Consider the following 25,771-nt stretch of genomic DNA (forward strand, 5'->3'; position numbering starts at 1 on the left):
CAGTGATCTGTGACTCGACAGGGGACTTAGCAATCAGAGAATTGGGTAGTATCTATCTGTCCACACTATATTGCATCGGCAGTGTCCCCATCGGGGATTAATGCCAGTGGTAGGACTAAACCCCAGATCGCCCACCTGCAATGCTGGTGTGGTATCCTTTGCACAACACTACTTGCTTGGGAGTTCATCCTCTGACCGTCCCTGAATCGGTGCTCTCCCTTCCTCTTTTCTTGTCTTCTCTAATTTATATCTTTTCTCCAGCCCTTTCCTTGTCTAAGGTGGATGGTCTCCTGTACCCCAAGTCCTTCTGGTCACAGCTCTGGTATTTCATAAAGTAACTCAAATCCCCACTCATCTCTGCAGTGGACTGATTTATTTTATATATATATATATATATATATATATATATATATATATATATAATATCTAGAGTCCACAATGGCAGTGTTTAGAGAGAAGATTATTTTGCCTGTCTTTTAAAAATGATTTGACAGGAGTGGGAACATCTGTGTGTCCAGTAAGTGCCTCCTGCTGTCTGCCTGGCACTTGGATAAGGAAAGCCTGGAGCCAGCAGAAAAGGGTGAACGGTCTGGGAGTAGCTGCCAGTCTCCAGCAGCATTCATTGGGCTCAAACTCCTCTTCTTTCTTGGGGTCTAGTTTTATTAACAGAGAAATGACCAATATACAGCAAAGATCAGCTGGATCCTCCTCCCTGGGTCTGGCTGCTGCCAGGGTGCCCGTTAGGATCACTCACCCACACCATCAATACTCTTTCAAGAGTCACTCCTGTGCCCTATATCTGCAAGGGGCCAACTTCCTCTGTCAACCCTTTCCCAGCGGGATCAGGACCCAGAAGCAAGCGGGTTATCTCAAGGCAGTGCTGCTAGCCTGGTGCTGGACCTTATCTTTGCAAGTGTGCAGGAGTCTTTATGATTTTAAAGTGACGATCCTGTCTTCTCTCCTCTTCCAGCTCCTCTCAAATCTAGTGTTTACTTTAGCATCTCTCTAATCCCAGTGATCTTCCCCACCAGGCTGAAATACTCGCTAATTAATTCCTGCCCCAGCACACAACCAAACCCTTAATTCCAACAAGAGGACTTTTACAGGGACGACTTTCTCAATTGCCTAAGGGGTTAGGGAGCCTAAGGCCAGTGACATGGTGAGTCTTGTGTTCCTTAATCACTTGGGTGTTTAGGAAAATCTCCCTTTACAACAGGCCTGTCTAAGTCGTGGCCCGTGGGCTCCAGGCTGGATGTGAGGGGTTAATTTGCTGCCCGTGGGCTCCTACTTGGCTGTCACTGCCCCCATAGCTCTGTACCATGTGGGGGTTTGCATGGGCATGCTCCTGTAGGGTCATGAGCATGGGGTCCCATGAGTGTGGGGTCACTGCCCCCATAGCTCATACCATGTTGGGGTACGCGTGGGCATGTTCCCATGTGGCGTGCAGTCTGCGGGGTGCAGAGCCCACACTAGTGCTACCCGTGTGACACCCAGCTGCTTAGAAGCTGGACAGCCTTGCTCTACGATGCCAAAACCCCATATATGAAGGGCCTGGTTCTCAGACCCGTTGGCTGCAGGGCACAGGGGCGAAGCAAGTTTTAGCCACCTCTGCAGTGCCTCCCAAAATAAGAGTGGGAGCGGAGGGCTGAGATGAGAAGAGAGATGGCAGCAGGGAGGCTCTTGTGCATTGCCTTGGAGGGTCTTTGAATCGCAGGTACCCAGGAACATGCACATTGGGATTTCAGCAGCAAGTCAAGACTACTGCAGACACAACTTGCACCAGGGCTATTTATCCTGGCTTTAAACAGGGGGAAAAGCAGTGCACCAGTGCCTATAAACTGCAACTGCACCAGTGCCTGCAGTGCCCCAGGGTAGACGGGTCTAGTGACTGACTGGTTTCAAGAGGGCAGGGCTGGTAGCATGGTCTGAGGTTGCTCTGACAGGCTCTGCTTGGGACTGCATGGGAAGAAGAGCGCATAACCTGCCCCCGTGGCATGGGTCTGATCTGCAGCAGAGTCCTTATGCCAGCTGGCAAGCGTTTTTGGATGGGGCCCGCTGCCTGTGGGCTGGATTTGGCTCACAGAGCCGCTGGATCCAGCCTGAGATCATGTCAGGGTCCTTCCCTTCTGTCCCCAGTGGTTTGGGACCTTGCAAACTAGAGAGAGCAAATCTGGACCCAGCTCAGCAGGGGGTTCAGACACGGCTTTGTCCCAGGGTGACCTGAATTGCCCCGGGGATGTGGGATTTCATCCGGCACTGCCGACCTGCCCTCCCAAAGGCATGCAAACAGCTCAGCGGCTCATATTAATCAGCAGATGGTCCTTACAGAGATCCTGTTTGCCTAGAAACCATTACTGGGAGGCCTTTTCTCAAGGGCTAGCAGTGGATTTTTAGCACAGGCTTTTGTTGTAAGCTGGCCAGGTCACACTACTGCATCCAGAGTTTTTGGGGGATCATGGCAGTCTTCTCCCTCCTCCACGGTATTTCTGTACGGAGCGTGCTGGCAGGATTGGGGCAAGAAGACAGGAGGGTGGGAGGGAGAAAGCCCCAGAAGGACAGCATGGAGGTGCCTAGGTGTGTGTGACCAGAGATGCTGGCCTGGGGTAGCAGTGGGGCCGGTGGCCAGGGCGGTGGCTGGGTTGGGTGAGGTTCGCTGTTGTAAGTCGGCAGATTTATCTTGAGAACAACTTCCTATCTCTGGGGGGGGGACAATTAATGGTGAAAGGGGTGTATGTGTTTAACAGACTTGTCTCCAGGCTACCCAGGACGGGCTATATTCCCTGGGTACCCGTCTGCTGGTTCTCAGCCTTGGAAACCAAGTGATGCAAAACTCGAACTCTTAGTTCAGAGATGATACTTTTTATTAGACCAACTGAGAAATTGCAAAAAAAATAAAATAAAAAATACATCCTTGGAAACCAAGTGGCATTTCAAACTCCCGGACTTCCCTCTGGGTGCATCCCCAGAGGGATGCTGGGCCTGGGGGCAATGCAGACGGGCCCTTTGCTCGCTCCAGAAGCCCCTGCGGGTCGTTGCTTTTGAAGGGGAGGGTGGAACGGGGCACATCACGGGTTAAAAAGCAGAGGGCCCAATCGTGCCGTTGCTTTCCATCTGGGTCCAGGCCCCGAGTGGACCGGCATCGAGCAAGGAGCAAGACGAAGGGCCCCGGGGGCAGGGGTGCACAGCTGGCACCACCGTTCCCATCCTTGGACACTGGACCTGGGTTGACAGCGGGCCCTCCTCCTGAATATTCATCAGTATTCATAGCGGCAGGGCCTGATTGGCTGCCTGGGAGGCTGATGGCACTGGGACCAGCTGTGGGGTCCGGCTGAGCCTCCTGATCTGGGAGGCAGGCTCAGGCGGTGCAGGCAGGACTGGGCGCATGGGGCTGCAGGCACCCGGGCGCCTGGGCATCCTGCCCACTGCTGGCTGATGAGATCCCGCAGCCCGTGGGATATGGCTGGGGGAGGAGGAGGAGGAGGAGGGAAGACTTAGAGCCTGCGTCTGCCTGCGCTGGATGGTGCGCCTGGCCATGGCCTGCTGCCGGGAGCCCCCGCCTGCGCTGCCTGCTCCTTTGTAGCATCACAACAAAGGCTGGCGGGGAAGGGGGGTAAGTGAGCACTCGGATTTCCGCCTCTTTCCTTCCAGGGCTCCCAGGCTAGAATAGATGTGTCAGGATATGTCGATGGCGTGTGTTGCCACAGCCTGTGGCCTTCCCAAGAAAACGCCGCTCCAGCCGGTCCTAGACAGCTCCAGCCGCAAAGCCATGGCCCAGACCTCCCATCCCATCCCTGGCTTGCAAATCCTCTTGGATTTGGGGCGCTGTATTTTCCCTGGCTTAAAAAAGCTTTTTGAATTTGGGGCACCGTATTCCCCCAGTTTGGAAATCCTTTTGGATTTGGGGCACCGTATTCCCTCGGTTTGCAAATCCCCTTGCATTTGGGGCACCGTGTCCCCTCTGGTTTGCAAATCCTTTTGAATTTGGGGCACTGTATTCCTCCCAGTTTGCAAATCCTTTTGGATTTGGGCACCGTATTCCCCCAGTTTGCAAATCCCCTTGCATTTGGGGCACCGTATTCCCCCCAGTTTGCAAATCCTTTTGGATTTGGGGTGCCGTATTCCCCCCGGTTTGAAAATCCCCTTGCATTTGGGGCACCGTGTTCCCCTGGTTTGCAAATCCTCTTGGATTTGGGGCGCCGTATTCCCCAACCCTTCCCCTTTTCCAAACGCCGGGCACAGCTCTGCAAATGCGGGTGCAGAGTAAGAGACACCCGCAACCTTTCCCCATGCCAGCAAAAGTGTAAGACCCCCACCTTCTGCCTGGACCGTGTTTTATATATAACCACCCTGGATGTAAATAATGCAGGGAACAGGGTGCGGGGAGGGAAGAAGGAAGTGGGATGTCTGCATGGATGGCTGCATCTCTTTGTGGGGGGGGAGGGTTCGTCCTCCTCTTCCTGCTATTGTGGGCACAGCTCCAGGCGAGGGGCATTGCAGATTGATCCAGGGTAGATAAATAAGATCCTGGTGTTGCTGAACTCCTGGAAGGAGGGGGGAAAAAGTTATTAATTTTTTTAGCATGTTCTGTGATGGTTTTCATGGCCATTCAGTGCCCGGGAAGCAGCCAAGGTGCTCTCTGGAGGGAGCAGGTTTGTTGTACCCTTTAGAAACGTCCCCTTATTGCTCCGCTGTTAGGCTACAAACCTCTGGAGGGCTCCTTTAGGGCTTGGGGGTGGGGGTTCAGCCTGCCTGTGGCCTCTCTCAAGGACTGGTTTAGGCATGGCTTTGGCACTGGTTTAACTAGGTCAGTAATAAGGGGTGTGACTTTTATTTTACTAAATCTATTAAACTGGTACAAGGGCGGAATGAAATCACACGGCAGATTATTTCCTGAAGTCCATGCCAACTTTAGGCACTTTTTACCAGGGTAGCTAGACCTGTTAGCTGCTCCCAGAGGATGTGCATCTTACTCCAGCAAAGCTAGGTGCTTACCTTGATAGTTTTATCCCTCCCTCCCAAGCAGAACAAACTATGGAGGTAAATAAATTCCCAGTTTTGCCTGTAGAAGTGTGTCTGCACTGGAGGCTTCTGCTGGCTCGGCTGTCGGTCAGGATGAAAGCTTGCTACCCCCTTCGCTGGCACTGCTCTGCCAGGTAGACTTTCATTTGCACGACTACATTGGTCGAAAAGTGCCTTTAAACTTGTGTCGTGGCCGCCGCGCTGGGGGTTTGCATTGCATTCACCCAGCTGGTTTCAAGTCATGTGGCCCTTGTGACATGTCAGCTGTGTTCAGGTAAGCCCTGGGTGGTGACAGTTTTTGGGGATGTGCAACGTGGGACATCCCCAAACCTTCCACTTGTCCAGCAAGGTGGTTGGATAGCTACAGGCTGGGACTGGCTTTTGGATGCAGTCTATGTTGGATGGCGCTGGGACCTCAGTGAGTTTCTACCCCTGAGCTTTCCCAGACACGCAGGGTTCAGGCTCTGCAGACTCGAATCCAGACCTTGCTTGGGACCCAAGTGGAAACAGGAGGCCTCGCCCTATTGTTCACCTATTGTGGGAGATGCCTGGAGAGCTGGGATATGTGGCAGGGGCTGTGAGGGTCCCTGTTGCTGTCTGGCTGGTCGGGACCGAGGTGCACCGATGCCACCCCGTGCCTGCAGATACTGGTTTAAGGTAAAGGTGTGTTGGCAGTGCGGTGTGGGAACTGAGGGATAGCAAAGAAGGGAAAGCCATGTCGGCGGCAGATAAAGCAGCTGCAAGGGCCTGTCCGCGCAGAAGGTGGGCTGTGAATTGCAAGTGGAACAGCTGTTCCAGAAAACACGTGTGGTTGCTCCGCTTGAATAAGAGTGCATATGCCCACAGCTAGTCTGGAGTAACGTCGCGTGCAGACAAGCCTTAGGATGTGGTTTTGTTACGCAGGGGTAGCAGTCGGAGTGAAATCGGTATCCAGATCCTGGGCTAAAATCAGGCTGTGCTCCCCTGGTAGTGATGTGTGGAAGGTGAGCCATCGAATGGGGGTTGCTGCATGTCAGGTGAAGCTCTGTTGAGGTGTTTAAATGTTACCGCAGGATATCGGTGTCTCAGTTTTTGATGTATTTACCCTCACAACAGCCCTATGAGGCTGGGCAGGGCTATTGCCCCCATATTACAAAGCAGGAATTGAGGCCCATGTAGGCAAAGGGATATGCCCAGCGTCACATGGGAAGTATGTGTCGGAGAGAGGAAGTGAACCAGGATTCACAAGCCCCATAAAGAGCCCTTCCTCTCTGTTCTTGCCTTTTGTTGTACCCAAGATGTGCATTTGATCCTGGAAGGCTGCATTTGTGTGTCAGACAGATGAATGCATACTGATTTATGTGACTGTTGTACCCTGGATCATAGACTAGGCATTGCCTTGTTGCACCGACGGTGTTTGTGGCTCGGCGTTGGTACGACTGCAGCCATACACCCCACTATGTGCAGCTATATCTCGGAAACAGCACAGAAGATGTATCCTGTTAAGTGCTAATTACATCCTGCCCCGACACCTGCATATGCCACGCCATAACCACCCACCTGGCATATGGTGCATAGGCCTGATTTAAAGCAGGAAGCTGAGATGAAAAACTTGAAACACTGCTGCTGGAATCTGCTCCCACCACAGTTTAAGACACTGGTGGCTTTTGATTGCAATGCACCTGAGATCTCCCTCTGTGTTGGACTTTTCCAATTTGTATCTTGCAAAGTTATGCAAATTAGCACCCGTGAAAGTTGTGTGTGCGCAGGGAGTAGGGACTGAATGGGTGCGCGGCGTTCAAGGGGCTCTGTCAAAGCTCATCTGCTCCACTCTGGACTGCTCTCTGCTATGAATGCCGCTTGCATCTATATCCCAAGGGTGAAATACCCCAGTGCATGGGCTGGGTGCACACACAGTCCTGTTTTAAGGCTTATGTGGGTATCGATGTATAGGCTTGATGCCGAGCAACAGCATGTGGTGTTGGTTTGTCACCCTACAGAGCTCAATCCAAAGCCCTTTTGAAGTCGGTGGGAAAACCCCCCATCTCGCAGACTTCAGTGGGTTTGAAGCAGGGTCCGTATTCTCTGTGCAGAACTCGGGCTCTGTTTTTGCTCACTTCGTTGTCTGTCTTGCATTTGTGAGTAACCACGTGCCCATGGGTGCATATGTGTGCACACTGGTCCAAAGGGCCCTCAAATCTGGTGGCTGTTGTGCAATACACAACAAATCCTGTCTCTCCCCAGTACTGGAAGGGAAGGTAGCTGGGAAGTTGCTATAATATGAGAAATGATTTTGGAGGAATACCTAAAGGCTTATCTCAAATGGGTGCATTTTGGCTTCCAGAACGAGTGACAAGACACCATAGTGGAGTCCCTAACCCTACAATGACAGCCCAGCAGAGCGGGGTGGAGGGAAAACTGCTTGGAGAGGACAAAGCGTGTTTGACTATCAGGCTGGCCAAGAGCTAAAAATGCAGAGAAATCCCTCTAGTGCTTTTTAAAAAAAAAGAACAAACAAAAACACAGAGCATGTCAGAGCCTGAGTGCAGTCCAGGAACAAGGAGTCCAGCCCTTACATTGTGGTGAGGATCCTGCCTTGTAAACAGTCCACTTGCCAGGTAGCAGCTGGGAGATATGCGGGTAAATATTAGTCTGCCTATCTTGCAAAGAGGCAGCGCTGTAAAGGAGCTGCTTTTACACTTGGAGTGCAACAGGAACAGCCAGGAGAAGGAGAGAAGGCTCCCGAGTGCAGCCATCTGTGCTGGGGAAACCCCTGACAATAGGGTAATCAATCACGCACAAGCAGCCAGGCGGGGAAATGGAGCTCAGCTCATTGGCTGCATGAATTTCTCTGGGGATCTGGGGATGTCAGGCGCCAGCAGGACTTAGGCAGGGATCTGAAGCTCGTTGCAGTCTGTGGGAGTCTTTCTGTTGGTTTCCAGGCTCAAAGGGCGCATCTACACATGCGCTTTAATGTGCATTAGCTTATTTTAACGTGCATTAAAGCATTGCTAAACCCCGCCCTGTTAATGTACATTAAGACGGGCTAATGTACATTTTCCTAGTACCTTATAATGGAGGCACTAAACTTAATGCGCATTAACTAAAGTGTGTTATTGCACATGTAGACACACCCTTTGGGTCTGGCCCATCATGGTGTGGGTACTTGGGGGAAGTGGAGATGCATGGCTCTAGCATAGGCTGCCTCTGCACGTGCCGTCCTGGTCCTGGGGAGATGCTGAGCGACAGGGCTTTTTGTGGTAGGACGATGCATGGTCTAGGGGATGTAGAGCTCCCTTCTAAGTACTCCAGCCATGACATGGCCCTGCTCCCGTGTGCCATCAGCTGGCAAGGTAGATGCCTGCCTCTTTGATTTGACTTGACCTGCACATGTAGGTCCTGCCGCTTAGCTGCACGCTCGGAAATGCTAGATTGGCAAGAGTCAGGCCCATCTGACTGCATTGGCGCTCGGGTGGGTTTTGCTGCAGCAAGGCACATTCATCGGGAGCAGGACTTCAGCTCCTGGTGCTTAAAAGTAGGTGAAGGGGGGAAGTCTCATTATAAGTAGTATCATAGCAGCATGCAGAAGCTGTGGCTGAGATCAGGGTCCCACTATCGATGTGTGGTATCTAGGACATTGAGAGACGGACCCTGCTTTTATAAGCTTCCACTGTAAATAGACAAAGGATGGCAAAAAGGAGGTGGGTTTGTTTCCAGATAGGGATTTATCCCTCCCCTCCACCCCTTTATAGTTTGGTGCAGTGCAGGAGAAACCCAGGCCTGGGCTGGCATTGGCATTGGCACTGATCGGTGCCGTTATTACCTTACCTTGTGATAAGAGCAAAATTCACTCATGTTGGATGCTTCCTTTTGTTCAATCCCTATGTTTTCAGGTGGGACTTTTGACAGTTTTCAGCACTGGCATGATTCTGGTCCTACGGGAATCAGTGGGTGCCTTTTTGCTGGACACAGAGTTGAATTGCACCGTGCTTTCTTGAGAGTCCCAACCCACCCGTGTGGGGTACGTGTGTCGGGGTGGTGGGAGCTGTCTGCATATCTTGTGTGCTCCTCTTTACAGCCTTTACTAAGTGACCAGGAGTCTTCACTCTGTCTTTGCAAGTGACTGGGGGTTTAACTGTCCTCTCCCCTCTACAGCGTGGAAGGAGACCTGTGGCTTAGAGAGTCTGGAATATCTTTGCCTTGCTGTTTCCAGGACATTGGTGCACACTGCAAGGACCCTGAGTATACCATAGGAGCCTTATCTCTGATCTGACGCCTCTTCAAACCAGTTAGTCTCCAAGGTGCCACTCTGCCCTGCTTTCTGCTTGAGCTTGGGCACCTGAGAGAAGCACGCATTGCAAACCCGCTGGCGGAAGAATGGAGGAAGGGCTTCCGATTGCTCCAAGCCTCTTTGCTTTGCATGTGATCTGAGACCAGGTCAGACAGCAGGTGCTTTATCCGCTCATAATGTGCGGATGGCTGTTTGCAGCTGCTTTGGCCAACGTGGCATTTGTTTGTGTTGGCATGAGGATGCTGCGCTTAAAGGCCTGGGTGCAAAGCGGGCGTACCACCATATTCACATAGGAAAGCAGAAAGGACAGGGATTTTTGACTTGGGAAGGCAGCTGAAACCCAAGGCTTTTCGGTGTCCTCCATCCCTTTGTTTTCAGCGTGGTTGTGAGGGGCCGTGCTAGGAATGTGTGGCAATGCTTGGATTTGGCTGGGACATCCAGCAGCCCGTCCGGCCTCCTCTTCACGTTGCAGCTATTTTCCAGGCTCCAGCGGCTGTGCAGTTTCAACATGACTAATGGATGCCGGAAAAACAAGGGGGGGGGGTGTATATGAACCGCTCCGGCTTTTGGAGAAGCCCTTATAAAGCAAGCTGGCTTCGTGCTGCATTCAGGATGAGATCTCTCCTCCTTTTGGTATGGATCCTATTGAAATGGCCACCCTCCCTCCCTTGAATCTTGTCCCGGGTTGGCGGGAGGTGCTCCAGCTGGCAGAGTAGCCGTGGGGCTGGAGCGTGGACCGCAGTGGGAACGGAGGGATGCTCCAGAGACTTTCTAGCAGTCCTAATTCAGGGCAAGAGGCTGAGTTGCCAGATGCCGCCGTGGTTCATCTCCAGTCCTATTCCGCCACCCTGGAGTCTGCTGAGCGTTGCCTGGCTCTGCAGATAAACTCCGGTGGGCTGGATTCTGCTTCCTATCTGCTTTGCGTGGCTTCGTCCGACGGCTCAGATGACGGCACGTTATTACAAAAGCGGGCGTCTTTCCGGCATCCCGGGGCCTTGACCAAGGCAGAAGAAACTTGCATTTGGGCATCTAGTAGGTGGCACAAGTCCTAGACCTAAATGGTGAGATTCAGACTGGGCTTCTGCCCTGTTCCCCAAACCAGGCTGAAAATGTTATCGGGCTCTTCCTGTCAGATTTGTGATCTTTCTTGGTACAGATCAAGCTTGCATACCTGAGGGAGAGGTTTTTTTTCATGGGGTGTTTTGCAGCCTCTGGGTTTTTAGGGTTGGTTGACGTGAGAAATGCAGATCCATGTGAAAAGTGAGTGTGTATAACCTACCTGCACATCTTCGGATCTTAAAGCTAGGGATTAATAAACCCAGCACTCTTTCCTGCCTATGCAGGGGGTTGGACTCGATGATCTATTGAGGTCCCTTCTGACCCTAACATCTATGAATCTATGAATAGGACTTTCCAATAAAAGTTGAACAGATTTCTTAATTGGCAGAGAGAACTGGCGTTTTAGCTCTACTTAATGTCGCAGGGACAGGGCAAATCATGACCTTTTCAGTTTTGCTGACGAGGCCAAACTGTGCGCACACAAAAAAAAGTCCTTTTAGTTTTGACCCAGAATGTTTCATTTATTTAATTTAGTTTTTTGTTTTGAGCCAGCTGAATTTAAATCACACAAATGGAGCCCTTTCAAATGGAGCAAGTGAAATATTTTGGTAGCAAACACTGAAGCACTTTGAAGTTGTGTTGTTTGTTTTCCCCCAGGATTTTTAGGTTTTTGCAAAACAAAGGAACCTGGATGCAATGCACATTTGCCAAAACATTTTAATGTTTCTGAATCCTTGCATTTTTGGGGGAGGGGGAATGATTTTTTCCCCCCAGCTTCAGTTGTGACCTTCTGGGCTTGGGTTTGCTGATGTGATCTTTAGTGGGAGAGAGAAATTTGGTGGGTGAGCTTTTGTTGCTGCTGCTTGTTCTGCAGTGTCGCCTGCGAGCTCCAGACAGGAACCGAGGCCCCCGCTGCGTTAGGAGCTGTACAAATCCGAGCGAGAGCGTCAGCTCCCTAGCACGGATAGTTTCATGAGGACAATGGTATCACGTGGATACAGGCAGGCAGGGCAGCAGACCGTTCTAGGTTTTGCACGCTGAAATAGGACGCTGGGCATTTAGCTGCCGGAGCACAAATGAACCAGACGTCCCAGGTCCCAGCCCAGCGCAAGATTTAAGGCTGCCCTTTAAGCACATACGTTTGGGCACTTGACGTCCATAAGATGGGATTAGTCGCATGCTTAAGTGCTTTGGAGCAGGGCGGTGAGTTAAAGTACGTCCTTATGTGACATCTCAGTGCCTTGATTTAAGAAGTTTCCCAGTTAACCTAGGGCAACAATGAGACCCGACAAGGATATCTTGCATTCAAAACTTTGTCTAACTATCCCAACCACATAGTTGGTCCAATAAAAGAGATTTCTTAGGGTGGAGAAATCTTTGTTATCGCTTCATAACATCGTGAGATGCTGGCTTAATGAAATGCTGCGTAAAATCCCAGTTCTGGCTGAAACACTTTGTTTTTCTCATCTCTACTGGACTGTGATTTGGGAAGTATCATATATTAATAGCCGTGCAATCAAGCCAAACCTGTCTCCTTGTTGCCTGCTATAAATATTTAGTCATTACTAGGATAGCTGACATGGGTGGTGCAGTATAACTAATTAGCGCTGGGATGCCATGTGCGTTCATCATTTCTCTTAGCCATGCTGCGTTTGCTAGCTTCCGAGGTTTGAAAATGCAGTCCGGGAATAGCGCGGTGAGTCAGCCTGGAAAACTAGCTGCACCTCGTCTTTCTGGGGAAAAGGAGCACGCGCCGTGGAAGTGGAAGTGAGCCTTGGGAAGCAGCGCGTGCTGGAAAACGGCAAGGAGCAGGAGTAGAAAACCAGTCAAGGGAGAACTTGCAATGTGCATTGCCTGCTGTAGAGACCGACAAGGGGTTGGGTTGTATGTCCAGAGACGTCCTGGCGGGTCACGGTCTGCTCAAACACTTGAGACCGAGGGTACAATTCTTACTGATCCTAAAACCCATTTATGCTGCTAACTGATGCCTGCTTCCTGCCACAGCAGTGCACAGGGGTATTGAGGCAGGTGAGAACATGATCTAGGATCTAAATGTACTGCCTGGTTCAGGGGTGTATTTGGTAGCCGCGTTGGTCTGAGACGGAAAGAAATGCAAAACTCTAGAAGACTTGGTCCAGAGAGGATAGCTTTCATTAGACCAACATTAAAAAAAAAAAAGTTTTCTGCAAGCTTTTGGGTACACGTGCCCTTCCACAGGCTCAGGGAAAATTATAGACGGAGGTGGGAAAAAGTCCCCCTAGGTAGAAAATAAACTTCATTTTTGCACAGAGGAAGCTGAAAGTGGAAATCGGTTCCTCCGGGTCCGTGGACTAAGAGGAACAGACTTCCACCTTCAGCTTGCTCTGTGCAAAAATGAAGTTTATTTTCTGCCTGTTTCTGGGAACCTTACTGTTGACGAAATGGAGGGAGTTTTAGAGAAAAGCAAATTCCTGGGGAAAGAAAAGAAAACTGAGGGGGGGGATGGCAAACACATTCTGTATATAGAGCTGGGCTATTTAAACAAGGGCCGTGGGGCAAGCTAGACTAAATGTCCCTGGAGATCTGGAAGGAGCAGATTGCTAGCAGGGAGCCGGGAGATGCCTTGCAAAGGTGACATCAAGGTGCAACAGGGAGCTCAATGAGCATGGGGAGAAATAACCCATCGGGTCCAATCCTGCCAGCATGAATGGTGTTGCTTTTACCACTTTTCTCCAGCTATAGGCGAGAAGCTGTCCGTTTTGAGTCTTTAAATGAGTCCTGATGGCGATAAACTTGAGCGTTGCCGCGTTTTAGGGACATTTGAGACACTTAAAACCGGACGAGATCAAGCGCTGAAATGATCCTGCATTGGGGAAGGGGGGAACCGGTTGGCTTTTCCCTTCCAAAATTGATAGTCCAAAAACAGCTCATCAGATTATAGGGAAATAAATAGCCCCGGGCGCCTCTCTGGGAAAGGCTCAGTGTTGAAACAGCCAGTAGTGGCAGGAACATTTCAGATCTGGATTGTATCACCCAAGCGGTCTCCTTGGTCCAGGCTGGCTAGTAGAGCCTTGTAAGGTCTCCTGGACTTGGGTCTGAGCTGAAACCCAGGTCTGGGTCTAGGTTTGCAGCTCAGACTTCCCTTTCTAAGAGATCAGTGTGAGCAAAGCAGCCTCTGTCTGTTTGCTCTTGCAGGTGCTCAGCTCTGGTTTTATATCCCTAAACCTCTCCTGGTTTAGCCTTTGGTTCAGGCCTCTTGCACGGATGCAGGTATTTTGAGTCTGCCTGTTTCTTGCCAGGACGTCTCGCCTGGTAGAGCAGCTCTTCCCAGGACAGGTGGGTAGCTGGTTGCTACCCAAGCGTCCCCCTTTGTAGCCCTTCATCTCTCTCCGGAAAACATCGTCACCTCGGCAGGACACGGGCAGAGCAGGCGCCCGCTCTTCTGCTGGCCCGTCGCTGACTCAGATCGGCGTGAGATCTGCTTCCTCTGCAGCAACCAGGTATTTTCCCACTTTGCATCTGTAATGGTAATTGCATGTTTATCTGCTGGCTTCATCCACAGATGTGTCAATCAGGTCCTGTTGCTGTATCTCCAGCCTAGGCTTATTATCCGTTGCTTCCCTCGGTAATCAGGAAATGCCTCTGTGTAATTTTTCCCAGCTGTAGGCCAGACCTTGGGGAGGGATGGTATTCTTGTGTTTGTCAATCAGCGCAGTCTTTTTGCTGGCCCGGTCTTTGGCTTTGGAGCCAATACAGCAGGAAGTCGGCAAAGCATGGCAGCTTTTCTCAAGCAAACGCTCCCAGATGCTTGCCTCCTGCCAGGAGTCAGATACGAGCAGAGTCCTCCAGGCTGCTCCTTGCAGTGGCAGAGTTTCGCCCTTGTCCATCTCACTTTGCAATCTGGAAGCTCTGGGCTGTGCACAGCAGGGGGGTTATTTTTTTCTGGGCTTGTCTGGCAGGGAAAGGGGGTCGTCTTATCTCGGTCACCCCAAGATGGTTATTCAGTGCCTGGCCGCGGGGAAGGTGCATCTTCAGCCCCTTGTTCCCATGTAGCTGTCGAAGCCTGGCCACATCCTCTTCCTGAGTTCAACCACGGTTACAGCGAGGTGCCTGCACTCCAGATAGACGGGGCTCGATATCAAACTCATTTCCCTAAACAGTATGCCTGAAAGGAGGGAGCAGCGTGTGTCCACCTCCCATTGCAATCAGTAGCAAAGCTCCCGTTGACTTCAACAGTGCTCGGAGCCCGTCTCTCCGCTTGGCACCATGATCGCTGGAAACCCCAAGGCAGGTTCCTTCATGTACGTGCACCATCTGGTGATGCAGGGAGAAGGTGGGGGATATATTTAATACCTGCCCTGGTTAAAGCAAGTCTTCCTATATCACTCCCCATCCTCCAGCAGGGAGGTAATGCCCCTGCCCTACAGAAGGAGAAAGTGGGTGGTGAGTGAGCGGTGAAGTCCTCTGTCACGGCAAGATCCTGCTCCCATCATCTAACCACGGCTTTGCACCTGCCCTTGTCCGTCTGGTGCCTCCGGGCGGGCACCACGGGATTCGTATCGCACCACTTCCTTTGTAGGGATGCTGAGTTCGGTCTTTCGACCCGGCACCTCCAGATTTCCTGTAGCGCTCGGTGCGGCACTTTTCGAGAGCACCGAGCATCGACCGATCCCGTTGTCTGTGCAAACTGAGTGCCCAGTGGCTCTGAAACCGTTCGCCCCATTGTAGGCAAAGGCACCCAGCTAAGAACAAACCTTGAAACCCCTTCACATATTGCTCCTGGTCTCTAGCACTGATCGGGATGGTTCGGGCTCTTTATCGAGGATGCTCTCATTGCATTTTGAGCTGCCAGCTGCAACCCGCCTCCTCCGAGCAGGTACCAGCGTGCTGAGCAACCAGCCTATTTATAACCGAGGATCAGTGTGACGCAGGTGTGTGCAGGAGGTGCCATTCCAGGAGTAAGTGTACCTGTTGCTGCTGAGTGTGTGCGGGACGCTTGCTTCTTATAGAAGGGATTCAAGCTTGAAGGTGGAAACCCTTCTTCTATGAGCTGCGGCCTCTAAGAGGACACCATCTTGCAGACACACCAAGTGTTGCCTTGCCTTATTTTCCTTTTGTGCAGGCTGCAGCTAAAATTAAAGCAGGAAGCTGGCTGGAAAGCCCTCTAGGCCATCTGAATACAGCTTCAGTCATTGTGTTCACATGCGTTAAAGGACACAGTGACTTTTTTTTTAATTGTCGATGATCTCTTTGAAACACCAGGCTAAAGGGGTAAACTTGAGCTCCTGATGCCTACCAGCTTAACTGGGCATGCCACAGGGACGGTTTAATCCAAAATGCCTCTATTTTTGTCTTGTTTGCTCTTTAGGAGAGCACAGGGCCAAACTTGTCATGGGAGTTATTCAGAGTGCACTCGATTGCAGATCCTCAACTGATGTAGATTAGCGTTGCTCCTTGGGCCGGAGCAAAGAGGTGCTGATTTATATTAGCCGAAGATCTTGCCCTTTGCACCTCCAATGGAGTAAAATCTAGTGGGCTGCAGTATTGTCTTGATGGCGTGGTCGAAGGAGAGCTCATGGTGTCAAGGATGTGCACAACTAGTGTTTGCTTCCTGTGTCACTTGGTAGTAAGCGTCAATGGAGGTGTTTTTCTGCCAAGTCCTTCAACAATTAGTGGGTGATGTGGTATTAAGGAATAGAAATGTAGCTACTACTCATGTACCTCTGGTACTGAGGTAGCTGAGCACCTGAAACACATTGGGCATGTCTACATGTGTGCTTTAATGCGTGTTAAAGCATCACAAAAAAGTGCTTTTTAGCTAATGCAAATTAAAATAGGTGAATGCACCTTTTTTTAGTAGCTCATGATGAAGGTACTAAATTTAATGTGCATTACCTAAAGTGCATTAATGAACATGTAGACGTGCCCATTTATGTCTTTGCCTTCGGAGCCCCTGGGATGCAGGAGATGCTATTCTCCTATTTTATCGCATGGGGAATCGCAGCCTGAAGAGGCAAGGCCATTCGGTTTTCAAACAACCTCAACATCCACCAGCTTTCTTTTTTCAGACATCATCATCTGTCCAGGTTTCCACACCCAGCGGGAGAGCTCGGAGCACCCACTCTCCATCTCTGACCTCGTGCACTTGTTCTCAAGGAAAATCAATGCAGCGCCTCCAGAGAGCAAATGCGTCTTGGAGCAAATGCATGCCTCTATATGCCACCAAAAGGAAAGGACTCAGCACAATGGTTTTATGGCTCATCTTACCTGCTTTCTTTGCTACCCTCCCTGTGGTCCACAGGTAGTGATGGCTTTATCCTCCTTTGAATGGGCTTACTCTCACATAATTAAGGCCATCTCTCTTGGTTCTTGTTGCTCTATACGTTTTTTCTGGTAACTTGTTACTCCACAGGTTTACTTTGCTTTGCTAAAAAAGGTCCACTTCCCTTTTTAATGAGTTCTTAACTTTACACAGTGGGGGTGCAACAGAAATGGTTGCTCTACCTGGTGCTTAACCTAGGTTGCGTCTGGTTCTTTCCCAGACCTTGACGCCCAAAAGCTGGTCTAACAGCTCTCGTCTATAAAGTTGGCCCAGTAGAAAAAGATTGCCAAACACCTCGTAGTTCCTGCATGTCTTGCAGACCAGGGTTGGAAATCTGTAGCACGCCTGCCACAGGTGGCATGGGCACTATTGCCAACTCTTGTGATTTTTGGCATTGTTCTTAAAGGCTACACTTTGGGGATGTGAAAGACTTAGTTTTTTCTTTTATATATATTTATAGATGCATATGCACGTGCACGTGCATGCACATACACGCATGTGCACGTGCATGCGCACATATGAAAGAGCTAAGTTTTTCACATTCCCAAAGTATAGACTTTAAGAACAACACCAAAAATCATGAGAGTTGGCAATACTGCATGGGCAACTTGTCTGGCAAGTGAAAGATTGGCGGGGGGAGAAGGCAATGGAGCAGCGGATTGGGTAGGGAGCAGAAAGCAGAGCAGCAGATCAAGAGGGGGTGTCAGAGTAGCACTTGGGGAGGGCATGGGGCTTAATTTGTGGGACACCAGTCAAAAGGTTGGCCCACCGCTGCCCTGGATCATCATGGCTTCAATCCTACTCCAGCCTTTTCTTCAGTGTCCAGCCCAGTGGTTTTGGCATCTGTCGGTCTTGAAAGGCAGCGGCGTTAGCGCCAACACGGTTCAGGTACCGAGTGCCTGCAGGGCATGCGATGAGCTCCTTTGAGGATCTGGCCCAACTAAAACCAAATCCTGGTCTCCCAAGCAAACGTTGCCTGCTTTTTGTGAGCTGATGCAGATTCCAGCCCTCGATCTCTCCTCCAGCTGGCTGCTAACTCGATGATGGACCTGAAGGAAAAATCCAGGAAAAATTTCCAAATCCAGACTGGAATTTCTCAGCTCATCCTTCTGTCTAGAGCTGGGAGAAATCCTCAGCCCGTTAGAGGAGAGTCACTATACAGCCCACGCCACGTAAACCTGAAAAGCTGGATTGCAAAGGATGTTTAAAAATGGGCCGTGTTGTTTGTTGGTGTCTTTTATAATGAACAGAGGGGGATTTTCTTCTTTTTAAAAAAAAATATCAGTAATATTGAATCTGGCCGTCTCTGGTTTTGCTGCAGGGCGTGGTATCGGAGTTCTTTCCTCTTCCACTGAATGGATGGGGTTTTTGAGCATTAACAAAGATGTCTTTTTAATCTTCAGTATTAATCAGTCATTGAGGTTAAATAGGTGTTGGCAGAAACAACAGTCGTGGATTTTTATTTTTTTTTTAGTCATGCTGCTTAAAACTTCCACAATTGCTCAACTTCCATTCCTGGTATTTTGCCACTTCATTCGGGTCTTGTCCAGATGAGGGAAATTTGCACAGAGGTTTTCAATAATTGATGCTTCCAGAGCAAAACCGCATTTATTCCTGACCATCATAGCAGAGCTTCCCAGGTCTTCTCAGTCCCGCTCTGGAAGCACGCACTTCGGGAGGGCTGCGTCTCTCTGCCGCATCTCATCCATCCATCCATCTTCCGGCTGGTGGTCCTCTGCTATACTGACTTATCAGCATGCGGTCCATAATAACCCTCTTAAGGTCTTTCCACCCCTATGACCATTGCAGCCAGAGTGTAGAGTCCGGAGCCTGGTGCTTTCCAACAGCAGGATCTGCCTTCCTCCAAGAATATTTCTAATGTGAGCAGGGGTGTAGGTTGTAGCCGTGTTGGTCCCAGGACATAGGCAGACAAGGTTCACCTAAAGAGCCTCGTCTGCCTCTAATGTGAGCAAGCTTTCAACTTGTGGTGCATCCCCTGGACGGAGAAAGGGATACACGTGCATTGCATGCCAGTGCCTTCCATTTTGGGCTGGTGCTAATAGGATTGATCTTTTTAAATAATAAGAAAGGAAACCTTTCAAAATGCTTTTTTGGACCTTTTCCACCCTCAAGGCATAAAGGAGCATTCCTGCTCCCTGTGAAAGTCACCTTGCAAAGCTCCAGTGTGTCTTGCTAAACAAAAGCTTTGGGTAGATCCCGGCAAAGCTGGTTGTTTGAGGGATTAGCAGGAAGTGCCATTGGGCAATCCAGCTGGAGGGCAGATTTAAGTGGGTGTCACATAGTAATAAATAAGATTTTAAATTAACCCTTGGTTCTTGGGCTGGTGGTGAATGCATTTCTGGTTGAGGCCCAGCCTTTGTGGCAGTGTGGAGGGGAGACCTAAAAGTCTCCAGAGTGAGACAAGTCGATGTCTGGGCTTTTCCAGAGAGACCTGGGCAGGCCACATTGCCCGTTTGCTGTTAGACACCCAAATACCCATCTGCATGGGCAGCTTTAACAGCTGGAAGCTATTGCTTAAGCACAAAGGCTAAAAATGCACTAATAAAGACAGATACTTGCCAGCTTACTCATGGGGGAGTCTGAAGGAGTATTAGTTCACCCAGGCTGCCTAGACGCAGCAGCTGGTCCTGCTTCCCTGCTCCTCTACTTCTTCCCCTTCAATTGCTGGGGAGAATTTGTTGCCGTAAGGTGCAGAGGTTTTCCCCTATTATAGCTGTGCTCTGGCATGGGTGCCGTACCTCCAGCCCCCAGCTCAGCTCTGGGTCTCATTGCTCTCGGTGCTACACGCACAGACAGAAGGGATAGATGATAATGCTTTTATGGGTAGGGAGAGATGATAATGGTTTACGGACAGGGAAACTAAGGCACAGAACAGATTGGGGGACAAACTGTTGGCATTTAAATGCCTTTAAGACCTCTTTGGGTGAATGTGATCTCTTTTGTTAGATCAGCTAAATAATTGGGAAAATTGTTCTTTGAAAGCTTTTGGGTACAGACACCGAATGCTTAGAAAGATTGATTTTTTCCATCTGTTTAGCTGGTCTAATAAAAGAGATCGCATTCACCCAAAGGACCTCATCTGCCTATGTCTTGAGACCAACGGGGCTACGACCAACAACCCCTTTAAAAGCTAACCTTTCGTGACTTATGCTCAGTGCTGCCACGGACACGTTGGTGCATGTGCATTGGCCACAAATTTGTCATTGCCCCTGTTTTCTCTCCTTCGATGCACATCTGGAGTACCTTCCCTGCGTCATCTGAGTCCTAAATCCCCATAGACCTGGGGTAGTGGCAGGCCTCTGGAGCAGTTGGTCTGGGACTTTGAAAAGCAGTCTGGGTGGCTGGACTTCAGCTTTTCTTGACAACCACGAGAGCCAGAGACTTGTTTTGTTTGACTCGAAGACTGAGATGCCCAACCGGATTATCTCCAGGGACTGGGCTGTGTCCAGATGTGGTGCACCTGGACCATAGTGAGCATAAAGCGCTACTAGATTGGAGCAGCGGTAGGCTGCAGCCACTTAGCATGGGCGTAAAACGACTTCACAGTGCAAGTCGTGGAGAGAGTCGGGGCTGAGGTTTATCTTGTCCTCCCGTACAAACATTTGCTGCATTTTGCAATCCTTCTGCAAGGGCTGCGTGTAGCCTCTCCTGCAAGACTCGTGTTTGCCATCTTGTGCTCTCAATTACATCAGCCACGTGGGACAGATCCAGTGCCCAAACCCCACGGAAGAGCTACGTGGCATATGGCACATGCTTCACATACATCCATAGTGACCAGTCTCTTATGCACAGCTGCTACCATGCACGCGGGTCGGATTTTACATGAATGAACTTGCTTTAGAGCAACCTGTCTTCTGGAGCAATTAAGAGATCTCCACCCGTCCTTGCTGAGATAGGAGAGCATGCTAATTCTCCTCCATACCAGGCTTGCTTGCAGAAGCCAGATGGCAAAATAACTGGCTGGAGGACAAATTGGTCCGTTAGGAGCTTATGCTGGCTGTCAACGGGAACTAGCCTTCCACACCTCTGCTATCCCAATGAAATCAAGCAGGCTGATCCTGCCCTAGCTTCTAGTTTTTTCCTGCATACCTTCTTTTGCTCAGATTTTTTTCAAATACAAGTGAAAATGCTTTGCTTGTTTTTGTTGGAAGAATAAAAACCAAGGGATTAAAAACACCCAGCAGGGGAACATTTTTTTTTTTTTTTTGCTGAGATGCGCTCAAATCTAAATGTTTTTCCTTCCAGGACTCTTTTTATTCCTCCTTCCCCTGCCAGCCATACAGGGCTGCAAACGATCTCCCATGCAGGGATCCAGCCCCTGGTCCTTGGGGAGACTTCACCGGTGCAATGGAGCACAGGTCTGGTGCTGCGCTCTGTGGTTGCTCGGGGAGAAGGTGATGTACTGGATGTGGAGGTCATTTTGGGGGGTCTCTGGCGCAGCTGGCACTGGAATTGCTGAAGGTCTCAATGTCCCAGTGTGTTTCCATGTCATTTTTAGGGTGATATCTTCAGTCTCATTTGGAAAAGCTGCAGCTTCATCAATGCAGGGAATATGGTAGCTGCATCTGGGTGGTATTGAGCTTGCTAGTGCATGCCTCCATCCTTGCATCCTAGCCATTAAAATTGGAAATGCTCCAGTTAGTGTCATGGTCCATATACTGTCACCATGGTGGACTCTACTTTTGTCTGTAAGCTTCTATGAATCTGTCTCAGGCGAGAGGAGCCTAGGCTTTTGCCGATCTGAATTTTAATTCTCAGTTTCCCATAGATCTGAGAGCTCTTAGCCTGGATTTACAAATAAAACACAGCGATTTGGAGAGCAACCTCTTCAAACATTCATTTGGGGAGGCGCGAGCTCAGAACGGGGAATGGCTGTTTATAATACACTTAGTCAACAATATGCAAGAGATATAAATGTGCACAAGAGGATTTAAGCATTGCTCCTTGGCTGGAAACATTTCCCCGTATATGGGACCAGGGATCAGAGTTTAGAGAAAGGAAACATCCCTGAATAAATCACAGCTAACATGTTTGTGCCGGCAAGCAAACGCTTTGCAAAAGGGTCACTAAGAAAATATTTGGGGCAGAATTAGCTTTCAAGAGCAGTGCAGAGGGAGGCTAAGTCTGTTTTTGAGCCTTGCAGGGAAGCCGATGGATTTGCACATTTAGTGTAAAAGAAAACTCAAGAAGTTGGGCTTTTTTATCTAGGAAATGTCAGATGTGTTTATTTTTAATGCCTGCCTCTTATCGGCAATAAGCAGTATGCCTTTAAATAAAGAGTCTGCCGCCCCTCTGTCTGGGGTAATTGCTGTCCGCGAGTTGTCTGCAGAGGAAATGCAGAGAACAGCCAGGAAGAAGCTGCTGAAAAAGCCAGGGCAGAAATTTGGATCGGCTGCTCCGCTGTTCAGAGTGGCTGGAAATGCCTCCCTAGCTGCCCTCCTCCTGTCCCAAGTCGCTGCAAGCACAGGGAGCCTCCGTCTTGGATGTCAAAGCCTGTTCTTCGGCCACCAGAATAGCTAACCCTGGACTGAGCGAAGTGCACTGGTCCCGTGACGGGGCACGGATCGAAAGCGCCCTTTCTTGGCATCTCAGGGAAGGGGACCCACAGCTTGCAATGCTCCCCGCAGCCCTGGGTTGACCTGGCATGCATGCAATATCCACGGCATCCCAGGGTGTTCATCAGGGGTGTCTTCTGCACCTTGACTTCTGGCAGGCCACAGGAGGCTATTGGTTCATAGCGCGGGACACCAGGGTGATGGGCTCAATGGACTCAGTGGGTCACTTGGCAGTAGTGAGCAGTCCATGGGCACGCACACGCTTGTTTGAGTGGTTCGAACTGGGGTCGGAGAGGCTGGCATGCTGCCCGTGCTCAGCTTCATGTGGTTTCTCTTCAATCAGCTTCTATCTACCCTGAAATCAGCTTCATTTCAGAGGGGGAAGGCTAGCGTCCGCACAGCTGTCGTGAGAGGTTGAATGAACCCCTTTAGAAGCGTCCGTCTGGGCCAGTGCGACGCCGCGCACACCCGAGCCGTGTCTGGGATGCTGGCTAGAAACACTGCGGGCCTGGTTCTTCCCCCATCGTGTCTTGCCTCCGTGTCTAGAGCTGTGCTGCACGGACCGGAGGGATCTGGCGTGGGAGTAGTTTGGAGCCGGCTTTCGCAGAGCCGTGCCGGGATGCAGGGTGTCAGGCCTGGGTTGCAAGAGCCGGGTGCGGTGCCTGCTGTGTAACCTCTGTGTCCCTTGAGCCCGTCTCAGGTGGGAAGACTCCCTTCACTCCATCTGAATCCTGAAAAAGACCCTCCACCGCACCCCCCCAATGATATGGGGGTAACCCAGCGCCAGCAACCTGCTCTGATACATCTGCTGCAGCATCCCCAATCTCCTGTGACAGGTGCATTGTCTGCTGTTTGGGAACGCTAATGCCTTCACCGCCGGTTCCCACCTGACCCTTGCAATTCCTCCCAGGTTTCTCTCTTCCCTCTGGTTTGGAGCACGTATCTCCGTGGCTGGCGTCAGGCCTCGCTGCAAATGCAGCAGCTCCAGGCTTTCTGCCTGCTTCCTATCAGGCTGCCCATAGTTTCTCCTGCAGCGGATGGCATGAAGACCTTGTTCTTTCCCGCTCGGGGTGAGATCAGTCTCTTCCTCTCCCCTGAGAACGGAGCTGCTCAATCGTGCAGGGCCAAGCCCACGGGGCTCTGTCTCGCCCTTGCTCCGTGCATGCTCTTTGCAAGTCCTAGCTAGCCTTGACCGCAGGGATTTCCCGTGTCTGCGTGGAGCTGGTCCTCCTATCATTTCCCCCCACCCCGTGCTCATTCCTGAACTTTTGAGCTGGAAAAACGTGTCCCCATCAGAGCTCTGCAGCGTTGAACCTGCTTCCGTTTCTGTCCCCCGGCCTGGCCTTTTGGTCAGTGTTTTCCTGGTTTCCTCTAGGTTTTCCCGACTGCCAGCTGGGGACTGACTCAGCGGAAGCAGCAAACCCAGCTGCTTTTGGCAAGGGCTCCCCTTGACGCACGGCTGCGGGGGATCTGGCTGCGATTTAATGCACGAAGATAGGAGTAACCCCTGGCCTGTGCTTCAACTCGGCCCTGTGACCTTGACCTCCCCAAAAGCGTGACCTCTCTAACAAGCTGTTATTATGGTGCTGGCAATGTAGAGGAAGAGAGCAGCAGCTGGACTTAACCCATCGTTTTCCAAGGACCTTGTCATGCCCTGTGTTCCCCTGATGCCTTTTCTTTAATACCTGTTGTCTTGTACTTCTCAGTGCATTGCTGGACCCCTAGAGATATAGGGCATGCATTTGGAGGTGGCACCTGCTGCCAGCTTTTTTTCCCCTCTGCGACATGCTCCCAAGATGCAGTTACCCGTGTTGATTCTTGCAACCCAACAGTGGGATTAATAATGCATATTCACTTGTTTTGGGGAGAGGGTGAGTGTCCCTGGATAGTCGACCCCACTGGGGTGAGGGCCCTTAGCTCTGCAAGCTGCAGAAACAAAAATGAAGGGGCTGTCTTTGCTTTGGAGAGTCGTCATCCCTTCCCACCGCCGAGGGGAGAGCGTGGGGGTCTGAAGAGTTATTTGTGAAGCGCTCGGACAGTGGGCTTGCAACCTTTTTAATGCACGCAGATAGGAGTAACCCCTGGCCTGTGCTTCAACTCGAACTTGACCTTCCCAAAAGTGTGGCCACCTCCTGGATAGACTTATGCCCCCTTTGGAAAATGCTGGCTCTTAGGTTTTTTTTCTGGGCAGGGGGAAGAGAATAATGAAGCAGTTTCTCTTGCAAAGAACTCAAACCACAACTATGACTTCCTATTTGAAATAACCGGGTTTATCTTGTGTATCGTGCTTGCAAACCAAACAGGGCTCTCATTGCCTGGCGCCCTTGAAAGGGTCTCGGGGCACCCTGGCGAGAGTGACTGGGCTATGAGATGCTGGAGGAGTGGGGTTATTAAGGCCTGGGCTCATTTGGTACAGACCGTGCCCTGCAAGGGCATGTGTCCAGATGCCTCGAGACTCTCGCCTCGCCTGGCGTGGTATGTGTGTGCCTCCATCTCCTGTATCCAACAGCTGGAGATGCAGCCAGAAATTGCATTCATCTAGGTGGTCACTGGATTCGATCTGAACAGCCACGTGGTGTTTATATTGCAGAAGATCTTGGGGGTTGTGTTTTGCTGGGTGCCCCTTTCCTCCCCCAAGGGGACCGGACAAAGGCTAGGAAGGGGGATGAAGTGACCTTGAAGGCCCCTGAGCAGCTTTGAGAACAGCACGGCCGTCTCCTTCCCACATGCCCAGGGTGAATCCATTAGAGCATTGCATCTCTTGATTTTTTGGGGGGTTTTTTTTTGTTTTTTGGGGTTTTTTTTGGGGGGGGGTGGGGTTTGCAGCCAGAGAGACTTGTGCTGGGCCTTGCTTGCTTGCCCTGCTGTTAGCTTTGTCGGCGCTTGCCTCCCTTGCGCGCCGGGCTGCTGGCTGAGAAGCGGTTAATCCTTACGAACCCATTGATGCTCTGAGCAAGTGGAAGTCCCTTTTTGGAGGGGGCTTCTCTTGCATGGTAATAGCATTGATGCTCCAGCTTCCCCTTCCCCCATGCCCGTGCCCAGTTGCCTTGGCTACCAAAATTAGCCCCAGCTGAGCCAGCTCCAGCCCCATTCAATTGCCTGGGAAGCCTGTCAGGCGGCAAGCAGCATTCAAACAGCCTGTGCAGCCAGGCATGGCGGCATTGTGAGCTGCGGGGACCTTCTCGCCTTCCCAACAGCCCGCGTGTCCCAGCCCCGGAAAAGCAGAGAGTCGGGGTGACAGCAGGAGCTGCTGGGGTGCAGCGACGAGGACCCCAGCGCTACAGATGGAGGGGTCTGGTGAGGCTGCAGGGAAGGTGTCCGGGGGGCGTCCTGGGGTAGATGGTGTGGCGTCTGCTCCCGGCAGCCTCAGAGGAAGGTATCATCAGGGCGACCAGGTGGGAAGCGCTCTGGCCTGGATTTGCATGGTTGCCCCCTTTGCTGTCTGAGCTGGGGGTGCTCGGAGAGCATCGGCCCCATGCAGCTCTGGAGCCTGAAGGTGTGCGGGTTGGTGCAGAGGTGTCACCGCTGCAAGAAACTCTCTTCCTG

At 50.9% G+C, this 25,771-nt stretch overlaps 1 protein-coding gene across 2 annotated transcripts in view; it reads left to right on the forward strand.

Annotated features, from left to right (window-relative positions):
* The window catches only part of ARHGEF10L (Rho guanine nucleotide exchange factor 10 like), a 144,444-nt gene that overhangs the window by 26,046 nt on the left and 92,627 nt on the right, over positions 1-25,771 (forward strand). Inside the window, exon 1 of one of the 2 annotated variants that reach the window (XM_014601928.3) lies at positions 3,324-3,610. The exons of the other annotated variant lie outside the window; for it this stretch is intronic. The gene's annotated coding sequence lies outside the window, so the exon portion shown is untranslated. Of the gene's footprint in view, positions 1-3,323; positions 3,611-25,771 lie in introns of those variants that run through there. 2 annotated transcript variants of the gene reach the window in all.

Source organism: Alligator mississippiensis, chromosome 13 (genome assembly GCF_030867095.1).
Source record: "Alligator mississippiensis isolate rAllMis1 chromosome 13, rAllMis1, whole genome shotgun sequence".
Lineage (NCBI taxonomy): Eukaryota > Metazoa > Chordata > Crocodylia > Alligatoridae > Alligator > Alligator mississippiensis.